Source organism: Notechis scutatus, chromosome 2, assembly GCF_049901735.1.
Source record: "Notechis scutatus isolate UNSWTSFEM ecotype Mainland chromosome 2, rNotScu1.2, whole genome shotgun sequence".
Lineage (NCBI taxonomy): Eukaryota > Metazoa > Chordata > Lepidosauria > Squamata > Elapidae > Notechis > Notechis scutatus.
The window spans coordinates 102,976,833-102,989,633 of NC_142010.1; the positions used below are offsets into that span (position 1 = coordinate 102,976,833).

General features: G+C 37.1%; 1 protein-coding gene across 1 annotated transcript in view; it reads left to right on the forward strand.

The window, feature by feature from the left end:
- The window catches only part of DNAH9 (dynein axonemal heavy chain 9), a 235,061-nt gene that overhangs the window by 178,888 nt on the left and 43,372 nt on the right, over positions 1-12,801 (forward strand). The gene's annotated exons all lie outside the window — the stretch shown is intronic.

The following is a 12,801-nucleotide window of genomic DNA, read 5'->3' on the forward strand; positions in this document are numbered from 1 at the left end:
CAGGAAGATTTATGTTCGGGACAGTGTAGGAGCACATATAAATCTTACACGGAAGCTTTTTAACGCATCTTCAGAGGAATGGAGATATGTTAGTTCATTTAAACTGTATGAAGAGCATTTTTCAAGATTTGCAAGAAAAAGAGCTTATATTTAATGAACTGCAACAAGTCTACATAATATTATCTTCATTAGATCAAAGCTATGATGACTATGTGACTTCGTTAGAGGTATTGCCAAAGGAAAGCCTCTCATTAACCGAGATTACAGGCAGGCTACTAGAAGAAGCCAGAAGAAGGCGTGAGCGTGACGAGCTGAGAGAAGATAAGAAAGAAAAATTATCTTCAAAGCTTGAAAGAAACCAGATTAGCAAAGTAAAGCACCTGGAAGAAGAGAATTTATCTTCAACAGCATACACAATTAAAAAGTGTTTTAATTGTGGAGGCAGAGAACATTTGGCAAGATTCTGCAAAAGAGAAAAAGCCAGAATGTAAAAAAGCCAAAGAAAGCATTTGAACTAGCCACGTTTAGCAACTCTGATGTGAAGAATAATTTATGGGTGGTTGACAGTGGCGCATCCCACTGCATCACAAGAGATAAGACAAAATTTATAAAAATGTCTACAAGTTCTCAACATATATCTCTTGCCAACGGCTGGAACCTGAAAGCGAAAGGTCAAGGTTTTGCACGTTGTCCGTACATAAACCAGGATATAAAAATGTTGTATGTACCACAACTAAAGTTTAATTTGCTTTCAGTAAGGGTATTAGATAAATTAGGTTATGTAATTACTTTTAAAGATAATAATTGCATAATTGAAAAAGATAACAAAAGGGTAACTGCAGCTTTAAATGGAACATTATATGTATTAGATAATAGTAAGAAAGGGAGGCACAAACTGTATTTAATAATATAAAGCCTCATGAAGAATGTATCCATTTATTGCATAGGCGTTTGGGGCATGTAAATTTTAAAATGCTAAAACGTACAGTTGAGTTATCTGAAGGAATAAGGTTAAAACCTTGTGATAAATATTTGCGTTGTAATGTTTGCTGTGAAGATAAGAGCAAGGTATTGCCTGCAAATAGGCTAAATGGTTTCAAAACAAAAGAACCTTTAGAAGTAGTATTTGCAGACATCATAGGTCCAAAGAAACCCAGTATGGGGGTGCTAGATATATACTGAGCATTATGGACCATTATTCTAGATATGGGTTTTGCTATTTAATGAAAAGCAAAACTGAAACATATCAACATTTTTTCAATTGGCTTAGGTTTGCTGAAAGAAAGTCTAAACGACAACTGATAACCCTGGTGACAGATAATGGCACGGAATTTATTAATAACAAATTCCAGAACAGACTTAAGATAGCTGGAATAGAGCATAAGAAGTCTGCTCCATACAGGCCAGAACATAATGCTTTTATTGAAAGAAGAGGCCAAACACTACAGGCAATGGTTAGAACAATGTTAAATGATTCTGGGTTACCTGATTCTTTGTGGGGGAGGCTACAATGTGTGCTAATAACATATTGAACAACGTTGTTAATACAACAACAGGTGAAATACCATTCACCAGATGGCATGGCAGGAAACCTGATCTAAGTTACCTGCACACATTTGGTGCACCAGCATGGTGCATATTCCTGCACAACTCAGAAAAAAAGGGCAACATAGAGCTAAAAGATTTTTCTTCGTTGGTTATCAGGCAAACCATAGGGCATATAGATTTTGGGAGAAAGGCACATCTAAAGTGTTATGTAGTGCTAGTGCCCAATTTCTAGAACATGAAGGATGGGAGAAATTAGAACAGGATGCCAATAAAGATGTAATTATTGAATCCTATAGAAATCCCATTAGTTATCCCTGTAACTTTAAAAATAAAGTAAAGAGACAAATACAGGATGAAATAGTGCCCATAAAGGAAGAAACAGATTCAATAGCTGAACAGGATGAGGAAGATGAACAGGTAGTAGTTCAACAAAGTCCTCCTGTAAGCCCTGTAATTCCCAGAAGAACTACACGTATATCTAGACCGCCTGATAGGTACCAGGCTAACACAGTGTGCCAGATTAATCAAGTTCCTAATTCTGTAGAAGAAATTAAAAAGTATCCTACTAAGGAAAAAGAAAAATGGTATGCAGCAATGAATAAGGAACTGAATTCATTAAGTGATATGAAGGTGTATGAGAATGCCAAATTACCTGTAGGAAAGAAATCCATTGGCTGCAAATGGATATTTAAGGTAAAAATAGATAAAGATGGTAATTTAATCCATAAGGCAAGGTTAGTAGCCCAAGGTTTTAGGCAGAATGCTAATGAATATGATGAGGTGTTTGCACCTAGTCTTAAGGCAGCAACCTTGAGGGCAGCTTTAGTGTGGGCAGCTAGTAAAAACTATATAGTTAACCATCTAGATGTGGAAACTGCTTACTTGCACGCCCCATTAAAACATATTATTTATATGAAAAAACCTGTTGGTATTAAAAGTGAAAATAAGGATAATAATGATTGTTGGTTGTTAAAGAAAAGTCTCTATGGTCTTAAACAATCAGGCTATGAATGGAACCAGTATATTGTAAAGGAACTAGACAATATAGGATTTAAAGCTGGTTTAGCCGATCCATGTCTGTTTAAGAGGGAGACAAATGGGAAAGTATCATTATTATTACTATTCACAGATGACATTGCATTGATAACTGAAACTAATGATGAAGCAAATAAAATAATAGCATCATTAGGAAAGAGAATAAAGATCAAGCAATTAGGGGAGATAAAGAAGTATCTCGGTTTGAATATAAAGAAAACACGGAAAGGTTATAAGATATCTCAGGAAGATAAGATAAGCAAATTGCTAAAAGATTACAAGATGGAGTTTTGTAAGCCAGCTAAGACTCCAATGAGTCAGGAGTTTAGCAACACTGATGTACAAAGCCCTGAGTTTGATAAGGTGATTTATCAATCTTTAATTGGTAGTTTGAGTTATATTAGTAATTGGTCTAGACCAGATATATCATACTGCGTGAATCAGTTGGCTAGATTCAATTCTGCACCATGTGAAAGACACTGGAATGCAGCTAAGAGGATATTAAGATATCTTAAAAAGACAATGAATTATTCATTGTATTTAGAACCAAAGGGTGATTTAATTTTGAGTGCTTATGCAGATGCTAGTTTTGCATCAGAAAGAGACACTAGAAAGTCGACTTCAGGAACAGCCATAATGCTGGGTAAGACATTAATAGGCTGGAAGTCAATTAGACAACAGCATATAAGTTTGTCTACTATGGAGGCAGAATTCTCCTGTTTATCATTGTTATGTACAGAATTAATAATGTATAAACAAATGTTAATTGATATAGGTATAACTGTAGATTATCCTATAATTATACATGAAGATAATCAGGCAGCAATTCAAATGGCCACAAATATTGGAGTAAAAACAAGGAGCAAGCATACAGATCTAAGATACCTAAACGTGAGACAATCTGTAAGAAGTAAGATGATTCAGCTAGAGTACTGTATGTCGGAGGACAATTTAGCTGATAATTTTACTAAAGCCCAAGGTGCCAGTAAGCACCAGGAGAGTTGTGAAAAATATGGGGTTAGATTGTAAAGATATTATATATTTATTTCACCCAAAAGGGAGTATGTTAGGTATAACATTGATACCAAATATGGTTTGGGTGAATAAATATATAAAACTTAGATATCATGGTTTAAGTGCTTATCACTTTAAGCACAATGCAGCAGGCAATTAGCCGATTAAGGGTGCGGTTAGAAGTTACAATATAAGGAAGCATTAGAAGCTGGAAAGCTTACTCTGTCTGTTACTGTAACTGTGTCTTACTGCGACTAACTGTGATTACTGACTGTGAGTGCCTGTGACTGAACTGTTATTGTTTGCTACTGTTTGCTGAATATCCAGCGTTTGTTTCTCTGGAGATTGAAACCGGAGGAGGAGAAGATATCTTTATCGGCTGATAAAGATATTGCAAGGACTCTTAACTTGGACTATACTAGTGAGTCTTACTGGATGGAAATACTGTGAATGACTTAATGGACTGAATGACAATGCTTAAACTCTAACTGGATTAAAAACTATTTAAACTACAAACAGTGTTTGTGTTCAGTGTGTGTATACTCTGGGGCCCTTCCGCTCTCCTTTGGCTTCCTGGCTTGACTACTGCTGCAATACTCTTCTAGGGGTTAATATCCAAACCCTAACACATTCTATCTATTAATTTTTACTTTTAATAACAATAAAAACAGAGTAATAAATCGAAAATGTTTAAATACATAGTATCCTCCTAAATACGTAGTTAAATAATAAATTAAATAATAAATCTTATAGCATTGTCATTGCCTTTCCCTTCAATATTTTATTACATTTTAAAAATCAATCATTATTAAACATTTCAACATTTTAATTTCTTATTAACTCTTAATCCATTCTAATTTTCTATTTCTAATACAAATATTACAATACCGTCTTATGTACCTTGCAAAATCTTTTTAAGAAAATTTATACTTTACCCTTTATCCCTAAAAAGATTCCTCTTTTCCCATCCAATTTTAAAACTTTGTGGCTTTTCTCCGCCTTTCCCTTTCTTTCTCCCCCCCAGATCTTCCTACCCCCTTCTTCTAACCTATGTCTTGCTGGCATCCCTTCTCTGTTGTATTCCCTTTTTCTCTTGTTTGCTATCATTGTATTTATTTTGCATCATATTTTTCTCTTTCTTAAATGTTTTTTTAGATCTTAAGTCCTTCATTTTCCTCGCTTTCTTCCTTCCTTCTTTCTTAGATAAATTTTGGGATTCATTAAAGATGGTGTCTTCGTCTTCTTCTTGTTGTTCCATCTGTCGCATTGTCTGTTCATAGTTAACCAGCGCCATTTCTAAAAATAGAAAAGCTTTTTCCATACCATCTTTACAGGCTGCTTTTGTTTGCTCATATTCATCCCTCAGTTCCTCAAAGGAGAAAGCCATTATAAATCTTTTCTTTTCTTTTTCCCTCTTTCTTCTTACTCCAACCAAAATATTCCAAAAGAAAAGTAAGACAATCCCAAAGTCCACAATCCTCAATCAATCCAAGCCAAGCCAAAATTTCCTCTTTCTCTTCCAGGGGTAGTATCAGACAAAGGAAAAAAAGAAAATCTGTGTTTTGAAGCCTTATTAAAATTTTATTTCTGTCTCCAAATCCTTAAGGCATCTCCTCCAACAAAATCCAACCAGATAAATATATTTTTGTCCTCTCCTTCCGACTTATCCCATAAAGCTAGTTTTACCTGAAAAAAAACAGGTTTCTCAATATCCGTTTGTTAATTCCGTCGGGAGGGAGAGTAAACTTTCCTTTCAGCACCTCAGAATTGCCGCTTACTTTCTCTTGTGGAAAGAATCATCCAAAAGCCATCACTTCCAGGAATCAAATTAAATATATCTCAGAGTCCTGGATCGACCAAGAAGACTTTCACTTTTAAAAACTTTTTCCTCTTCCTCCTGCGCATACTTGCCCAGCTGCCGGCTTCTTTGTGGCGGCCATTACGGACCGCCGCTACACCGTCTTGGTAAAGGGGGTTCTGCCGGCAAGGGAGGGGGTCTGCAACACCCCCAAACCCTTTTCCGGATCCCCTACCTTCAGCTGCCCCTGCAGGGCAGCCTTGCTCTGCACCCTTTCGGATCGGAGCCCCAAAAGCGGCTAGCGCGGCAGGGATCGCGCAGCTTCGCGAATCCCTACCGCCGCAGTAAAGCCGACAAACCGGAAATTTTGGAACCATTTAATAATAGTGTCAGGAAATAAACTAATGGCCAGGGTAATTTTTTAACAAGGAAGTTAAAAAATGTGCTTTTTATAAGTGCCACTTTTTTAAGTGCCATTGTAACTTTGAATGGTCACTCCACACAAGCAAAGTACCAGCAAAGGAGGGAAAAAAACTCCAGAGAAGTTCCTGATGTAGGAAGTCTAGTCCTGCCAAGAATGTAATAAGGGTTAACGGAGGGGCAGTTTCTGTAAGCAATACCAGAATGTTTCCTTCCTGCCTTCCTTACAGGATTAGGCCAGTAATTTCTTCTAACAACTGGTTCTCCGAACTGCTTAGAATGTTAACAACCGGTTCTAGCGAATAGGTGTGAACTGGTAGAATCCCACCCCTGGTTCTGTTATAAAAGAATTAAGTTCAAGCATGCTTTAAGTTGGGCATATGCTGTTCCTTCTGGAAGCATACTAGAAATCATCAAAGATCTTTAGGGAAACTTTCTGTAGAAGGAGCAAGATGCTCCTTCTTGGATTGTTATCAAGAGAGATTCTGACCATCGTTATAGTCTAGAAGTAAGTAATATAATAGCAATAACACTTAGACTTATATACTGCTTTATAGTACTTTACAGCCCTCTCTAAGTGGTTTACAGAGTCAGCATATTGTCCCCAACAATCTGGGACCTCATTCAATTTGGCCCCCAGGTTCCCTGACCTACATGATTGTGTGTGTGTGAGAGAGGTGGGGGGGAGGGCATGTAGGCAGGCAGGCAGGCAGATGAAACTGATGAAATGCAAATCAAAGCATCAGTCTCCCTTATCAAATTTAATAGGCCTGTCAGGTGCCTCCAAGAGATGCATTGCTTTGATTGGACTTCTAATGAAGTGCCACTTGGATGTACTTTTGCAGAGGAAAAAAGTGACCCTGCTTCTAGGTGCTTAAGTCACCATGCTGGATTGAAGTGGCAATTTTGCTGGTCTTGCAACAGACTGCAGTGTTTTTCCCCCTTTGGAGGCAAATAGACAGGCAAAGAAAACCTTAGCAGAACTGACTTGATGGGAGGCATGAGGGTAGAGGACTTCTCTTTTCTATGTTGGTGCTGAGCCCAATGAATTGGAGCAGCTCTGAAAAATAAAAGTTGTACCACTTGATACACCCTGTTGTTTGGTGCCACATTTGCTGCCACAAGGTCCCTATCACCACATGCTCTCAAAATTCCAAACGTCCCCTGGCCAAAAATGTTGCTTATCCCCATTAAGGACTATTTCTGCCTTTGAGGAAAAGATAAATAATTATGGGAGATTCAGTTAAGTGAAGGTTTTCCAGTCTTGCTTCTGGCTTCTCTCTTCAGCAAGGAAAATGAAGAAGTTATTGGAGGAAAGCCATAGACTTCTTCAGTCTTCATGGAGAAATCTCAGTAAAAGTCTAATTCATGTGAGATTTTTCTGGGGCCCCCTAATGGGAAACTAAGGTGTCCTGTAGTAAGAACTGTACATGGTCTTAGAGAGTGGGTTTCTGGTGGGGGGAAAACCCCAACTGATTGTAGAAGGTGAAGAAATGACAAAATTGGCAAGAGGCTCTGATGTTAACTATTGGATTAAGAATAGGCACCTATAAGCACATGTTCAGAGTTCAGTTACAGGATGTGAATAGCATAAGAGAAGTTGTATAAGTGCATCACATCCCTTTTTACTCTGCTTGGACTAATGGCTTTATAGATATAAAACCTTCTTCGTAACTGCATATACTATACTGTTATATTCATTAGTAAAGTATTTTGAGTTGAATTACAAGTGAAGGAAAAAGTAGTTGAAATATGGTGCATGGTGGATAATATTTCAGCTCCTGCCAAGGTGTTCTGCTTTGATGAATTTGGGATGTATTGTTCTTTCTCTCTCTATGCCCTTAAGGTTGTTCATTGTAAGATTATTTTTAAACACTCACATTAAAAATAGTGTTGCTCATCCTAGCCACAGTACTGGGAAAAGCAAACAACTCTATTCCATTTAACATTACTTCAGCCAAAACTATTCTGCATATTTAGACAGCTCTATCTTTGTTTTTAGTTCTCCTCCAGACAGTTTAAGAACTGTATGTGTAATATACGTTATGCACTGGAACTAAGCTCAGGGTTTGTGATAAGTTTCTGCTCCCCCCCACATACTCACCACCATTGTAAAATTAAGTAAAACAAAAGTTGTAATTCTAGAAGTGCCTCAGAAGATCAGATCTATAATTCTGCCTGAAATTTATTAGTGGAGCTGACCATATTTTTTGATAAGTAGTTCAAGACTTTTTTTAAATGTTTCTTGCTTTAAGAACACTATTTTTCTGTGCATGTTTAATGTCTTTCACTCACTAGCAGCTTATAGTGTCTTCTAGAGACAGTATTTTATTTATTTATTCATATTTATTTATTAGATTTTTTTAAAAAAATCCCACTGTTATTATTTGTATAATTAACTCAAGGTGGTGAACATACTTAATACTCCTTCCTCCTCCTATTTTCCCCATAACAGCAACTCTGTGAGAGGCTGGCTGAGAGAAATGGACAGGCCCAAAGTCACTCAGCCGGCTTTCATGCTTCAGGCAGAACTAGAACTCACAGTCTCCTGATTTCTAGACCAGCACCTTCACTATAACAAACTGGTGACTATATCTATCATGGTATCAAACTAGCAGTGATGAGTACAGCAATGGCTGGTTGATGGGTTGAAAGTGATGTAGGTCATCTTCTTTGACTTTAATTAGATTTAAAACTGAAATTTATTCTTCTGCACACATCACTTTCTCTTTTTGTTTTTTGTCTGCTTGTCCTACTTTGGTGTATTAAAGGAATTTAGAATATAAAATTGATAATAGGCACGTGATCATTTGTATTCCGTATCAAAGAAGAAATTTGCTTTAATCATCCTTTCCTCCATCCCCCCGTCCACAAGCTAGCAAACAAACAAAAAACACCCCGAAAAGCAGTGCTTCCAGTAGGTTTTGTAATTATAGAAGTGAGAAATCGAAAAGCTAAATCACTTTAGGATAAGCAGTTCTCTGCAGTCTACAGCCACTGGTAATAGAACTGTTGTGGGGAAGCTGATGGGCCTCCTTCAGATTCTAATTATGGAAAATATTATCGAGTATTTGCTGGCTTCAAGTTGAGGAAAATAGTGACCTGAAGCAGTGGTGGGATTCATTTTTTTTACTACCGGTTCTGTGGGCGTGGCTTGGTGGGTGTGGCAGGGGAAGGATACTGTAAAATCTCCATTTCCACCCCACTCCTGTGGGAAGTTACCACCGGTTCTCTGAACTACTCAAAATTTGCGCTACCGGTTCTTCAGAACTGGTCAGAACCTGCTGAATACCACCTCTGGCCTGAAGGCCAAATCTGACCAGCCAAGCTCCTAAATATTGTCTTTCTCCTGACTAAGAACAAACAACTTTCAGATGAATGATCATCATATGGGAACAATATGCCTTTATAAAATAGAGAGAAATTAGGATTCATAGATCTTAAGTTTCAAACATTAACATCTTAACTTGGATCTGATCTAGAATAGAATAGAATAGAATAGAATAGAATAGAATAGAGTTGGAAGGGACCTTGGAGGTCTTCAAGTCTAACTCCTGTTTAGGCAGGAAACCCTATACCATTTTACATAAATGGTTGTCCAATCTCTTTTTAAAAACTTCCAATGTTGGATCATTCACAACTTCTGGAGGCAGATCTAATTTAAGAAGTAGGAGGAGTTCTTCATTGAACAAACTGTAATGTATTTATTTGCTCATTTATATTTAAGCAGACCTTATAGGACACAGCCTTAGCCCCATTGTCTTTCCTTGTATGCACACTTCTTCAGATAATCCCCTTATCCAGTGTGCAAGACTTTCTCCACATCTGAGTTCCTTCAGGCAGAAATCTCTTCTCAACTTCTGCTTTCTTTCCTCACATAGACATTGCTTCACAAGGATTCAGATCATTGGTCCTTTTTGTGGACACATCAGTGCATTTTCCTTGACAATATTGCAGAAGTGGCTTGTTAGTATTTTCTTCTGGGATGCTTTTTGATTTCCCAGTGGATTTCTAAACCCTGGCCTTCTGTGGCGGTCACTTCTGCAAATCCTAGTTAGGCCTATTCCTTAACTTCCCAACCAAATTAAGATTAGTTAGGAAGCACTTTAGTACGAGCTGAGTATGCCTGGATAGTTGGGATTATTTTCTTCTACCCTATCAGTCCAATCATCTCTGTCATTTTGCAGAAATGAAAAAGTTACTGCAAAAGTATTGTGTAATAAATGTAGAGGAAAGTAATTTTGCTTCAGTGCTTCATGTATGCATGCTCACTGAATTTTGCTAATGCTTTCAGTTTTTCAAATGAAGATCATAGGATAAAATCTGTCTATAGCTTTATTGAGCAGCTATGTTAAAAATATTAACATACTAGAATGTCAGAGTCATAATTTAATCTTTCCATTTTGTTGCTTGATTCTTTGTAGAACTTTTCTGATATAATGCACCGATTATGAATTCCCTGACCTTTATCTGTCCTCCCTCCCCCTGAGCATTATGACATCTTGGGTGTTAAGTGGATGACTACCAGGCGGTATTCCAGCTACATAAAATAATCATGGCATTTCATTAGAAAGGAATGTCGGTGTCACGATGAGTAAATTAATACAACCCTGGATTCATGTAAAGATGCCTGCAGCTTCTTCCTTTTTTCTCTCTGTATGGTTTTATGGGGAAAGTAGATTGGTTACTCAGTATGAAAACTCTTGAAATATTCTCGATGCAGTTCAGATTAAGGAGAATTTGGACTTTAGGATTAAACAGCTGGACATCAGAAAATGAAAGATTAGATTCCCTAAATGGTATTTCCATTTAAGAATACCTTTTGGGAATGCCATTAGTGTCTGTTTTTTTTTCTTCTCTAAAGTTTTTAATTTTTTTTAATAAAAATTAAGTTCAATGAATGGGAATGTATATAGCTAAATAACCCATCTGTCCCTTTCCTCTGTTAGTCCAAGCAAAAGTGGAGACAGAAGGAAAGGAAGTATTAAGCTTTTATAACTTATCTGAACACAGAAACATTCAAGTAATCCCCACACAAAATAAAGGGGGTGGGGGAAGAAAGAGAGGAACCTGTAGCAGAGAGAAAAGTAGTTCCCTTATAGGCCAGGATCCACTTTTGTATCAGATCAGCAAGGTGCATGCTGTTAAAAGCGAACTTTCATAGTGGGATATGTTACAGATGCACATGAAAACATTGTAAACATTTTTGCAGATTTGGGACTGTTGCATTAAAATATTATATTTGAAAACTTTACATACACACAGTTGTCCATTGGGAACTGTTCAGAAAGAAGAGATGTTACCACATACCGTATTCTTTGACTTGCCTTAATTATTTAATTTTTCCTTTTTAAATTATTTGATTTAGGTGTTGCCTGACTACAGAATGACTCTGGGTAGCTCACATTGTGATAAAGAGAATAAAATACAATACAAGTCAAAAAGAGAAAACCAACAAAAACATGATTTATTTATCGTATGGAACATTTACACCACATGTCAATAAAAACGCAAGAGATAAAAATACAAAACACAAAGCATAAAATCTAAAATATTATAAACATATGTCTAGATTACAGATATAATTTTTTTCTTTATTTGTCACAGCCAGGAAATCAGCAAAGTCCCCATTTTAGGTTCTGTTCTAGTAGGCTGACGCTATATGTTGGATAGTTTGTTTTCTGACCCCACAGTCACAATTCGGTTGATGGTATTTTGCCCCACTTATAGAGGGCAGCTGTACATCTACTGTGACTAATGCGAATTCAGTTCAGCATTATCCACATTGCACAGAGCTAATAAAATTCAGGTGGTTTTTCCAAGATAAAAGGCAAACTTTGACAAGAATAGCTGAAGATTATTGATAAGTCCCAGCTGTCAATGTTGACTGATGTAGCCTGCCTGGAGCGAAACAAGTTGAGATCCAGACATCCAGCTATTTTTACTCCTAAAGTACTTTTTAACATACACAAAATGTATATGGAAATAACATTGGATAGAAAATTGCTCCCCAACAAAGACAGATAAGAAAAGGATAAAACTAAGATAGTGAATCTAGCTGACAACACAAAAATTTATATCAGCAAAACTCATAAGGGCTCCAACCATCCTAACTCAGTGCTTAGGACAATAGCCAGGTGTTTAAGGCTCTCTGGAATGCTATCAGGGTGGGAGTTACCCATATTTGATAGGGAACTTTATTCCAGAGGACAGTGCTATATCAGAGAATGCACCAATCTCTTGGGTTCCAAAAAAATGTTTGATTGAAGGGACCTGAAATGTGCCAACACTGTTGGCTTGTGCTGGCTCCAGATATCACAAGAGACAGATGGTCTGTCATGAAGAATTTTATAATCAGCACTTTATATAGTACCCAGAAGCAAACCATGTTCATCATTGTCCATGCTGCTGCATTCTGACCTGTTGACGCTTCTGAAGGTTCTTCAAGGCTAGCCCCATGTAGAATGCACTACAGTAGCTGTATTATAAGGTAATCAGAGAATGAATGACTGTCTGAAGAGCCTCCCTATCCAGGAAAAGGCATAACTGGCATATTAGATAAAGCTGTGCAAAGTTCTTGACCACAGCTACCACCTGCTCACCAAGCAGGAGCTATGTGTTCAAATAAGCAATCTCCTCTAGTGTTATCGACTGCAAACTAAAAAGGGAAAGTTGAAGAAAGGTGATAATGATTCAGGACTGTTGGTCCAAGAATGGCCTCTTGAGAAGGGAGCATATCTCTGTTTCTTTCGATGTTTTGTCCATGTTTTCATTGTATTTGTCAATGGTTAATTTGAAGAATAAATTTGTAATGGCGTTATTTAAAAGACTTGTTGGTGTTCTGAGAAATTTGCATGGATGTTCTTAAAATTTGGATGATTAAAACCAAACAGTTCTAAAAACTACAAATCCCATCTTTGGAAAACAAAACTGTTACAAAATGCTTTTAAATCTTGATTCTTGAATTTCCAGCAGTTATTTCCTTT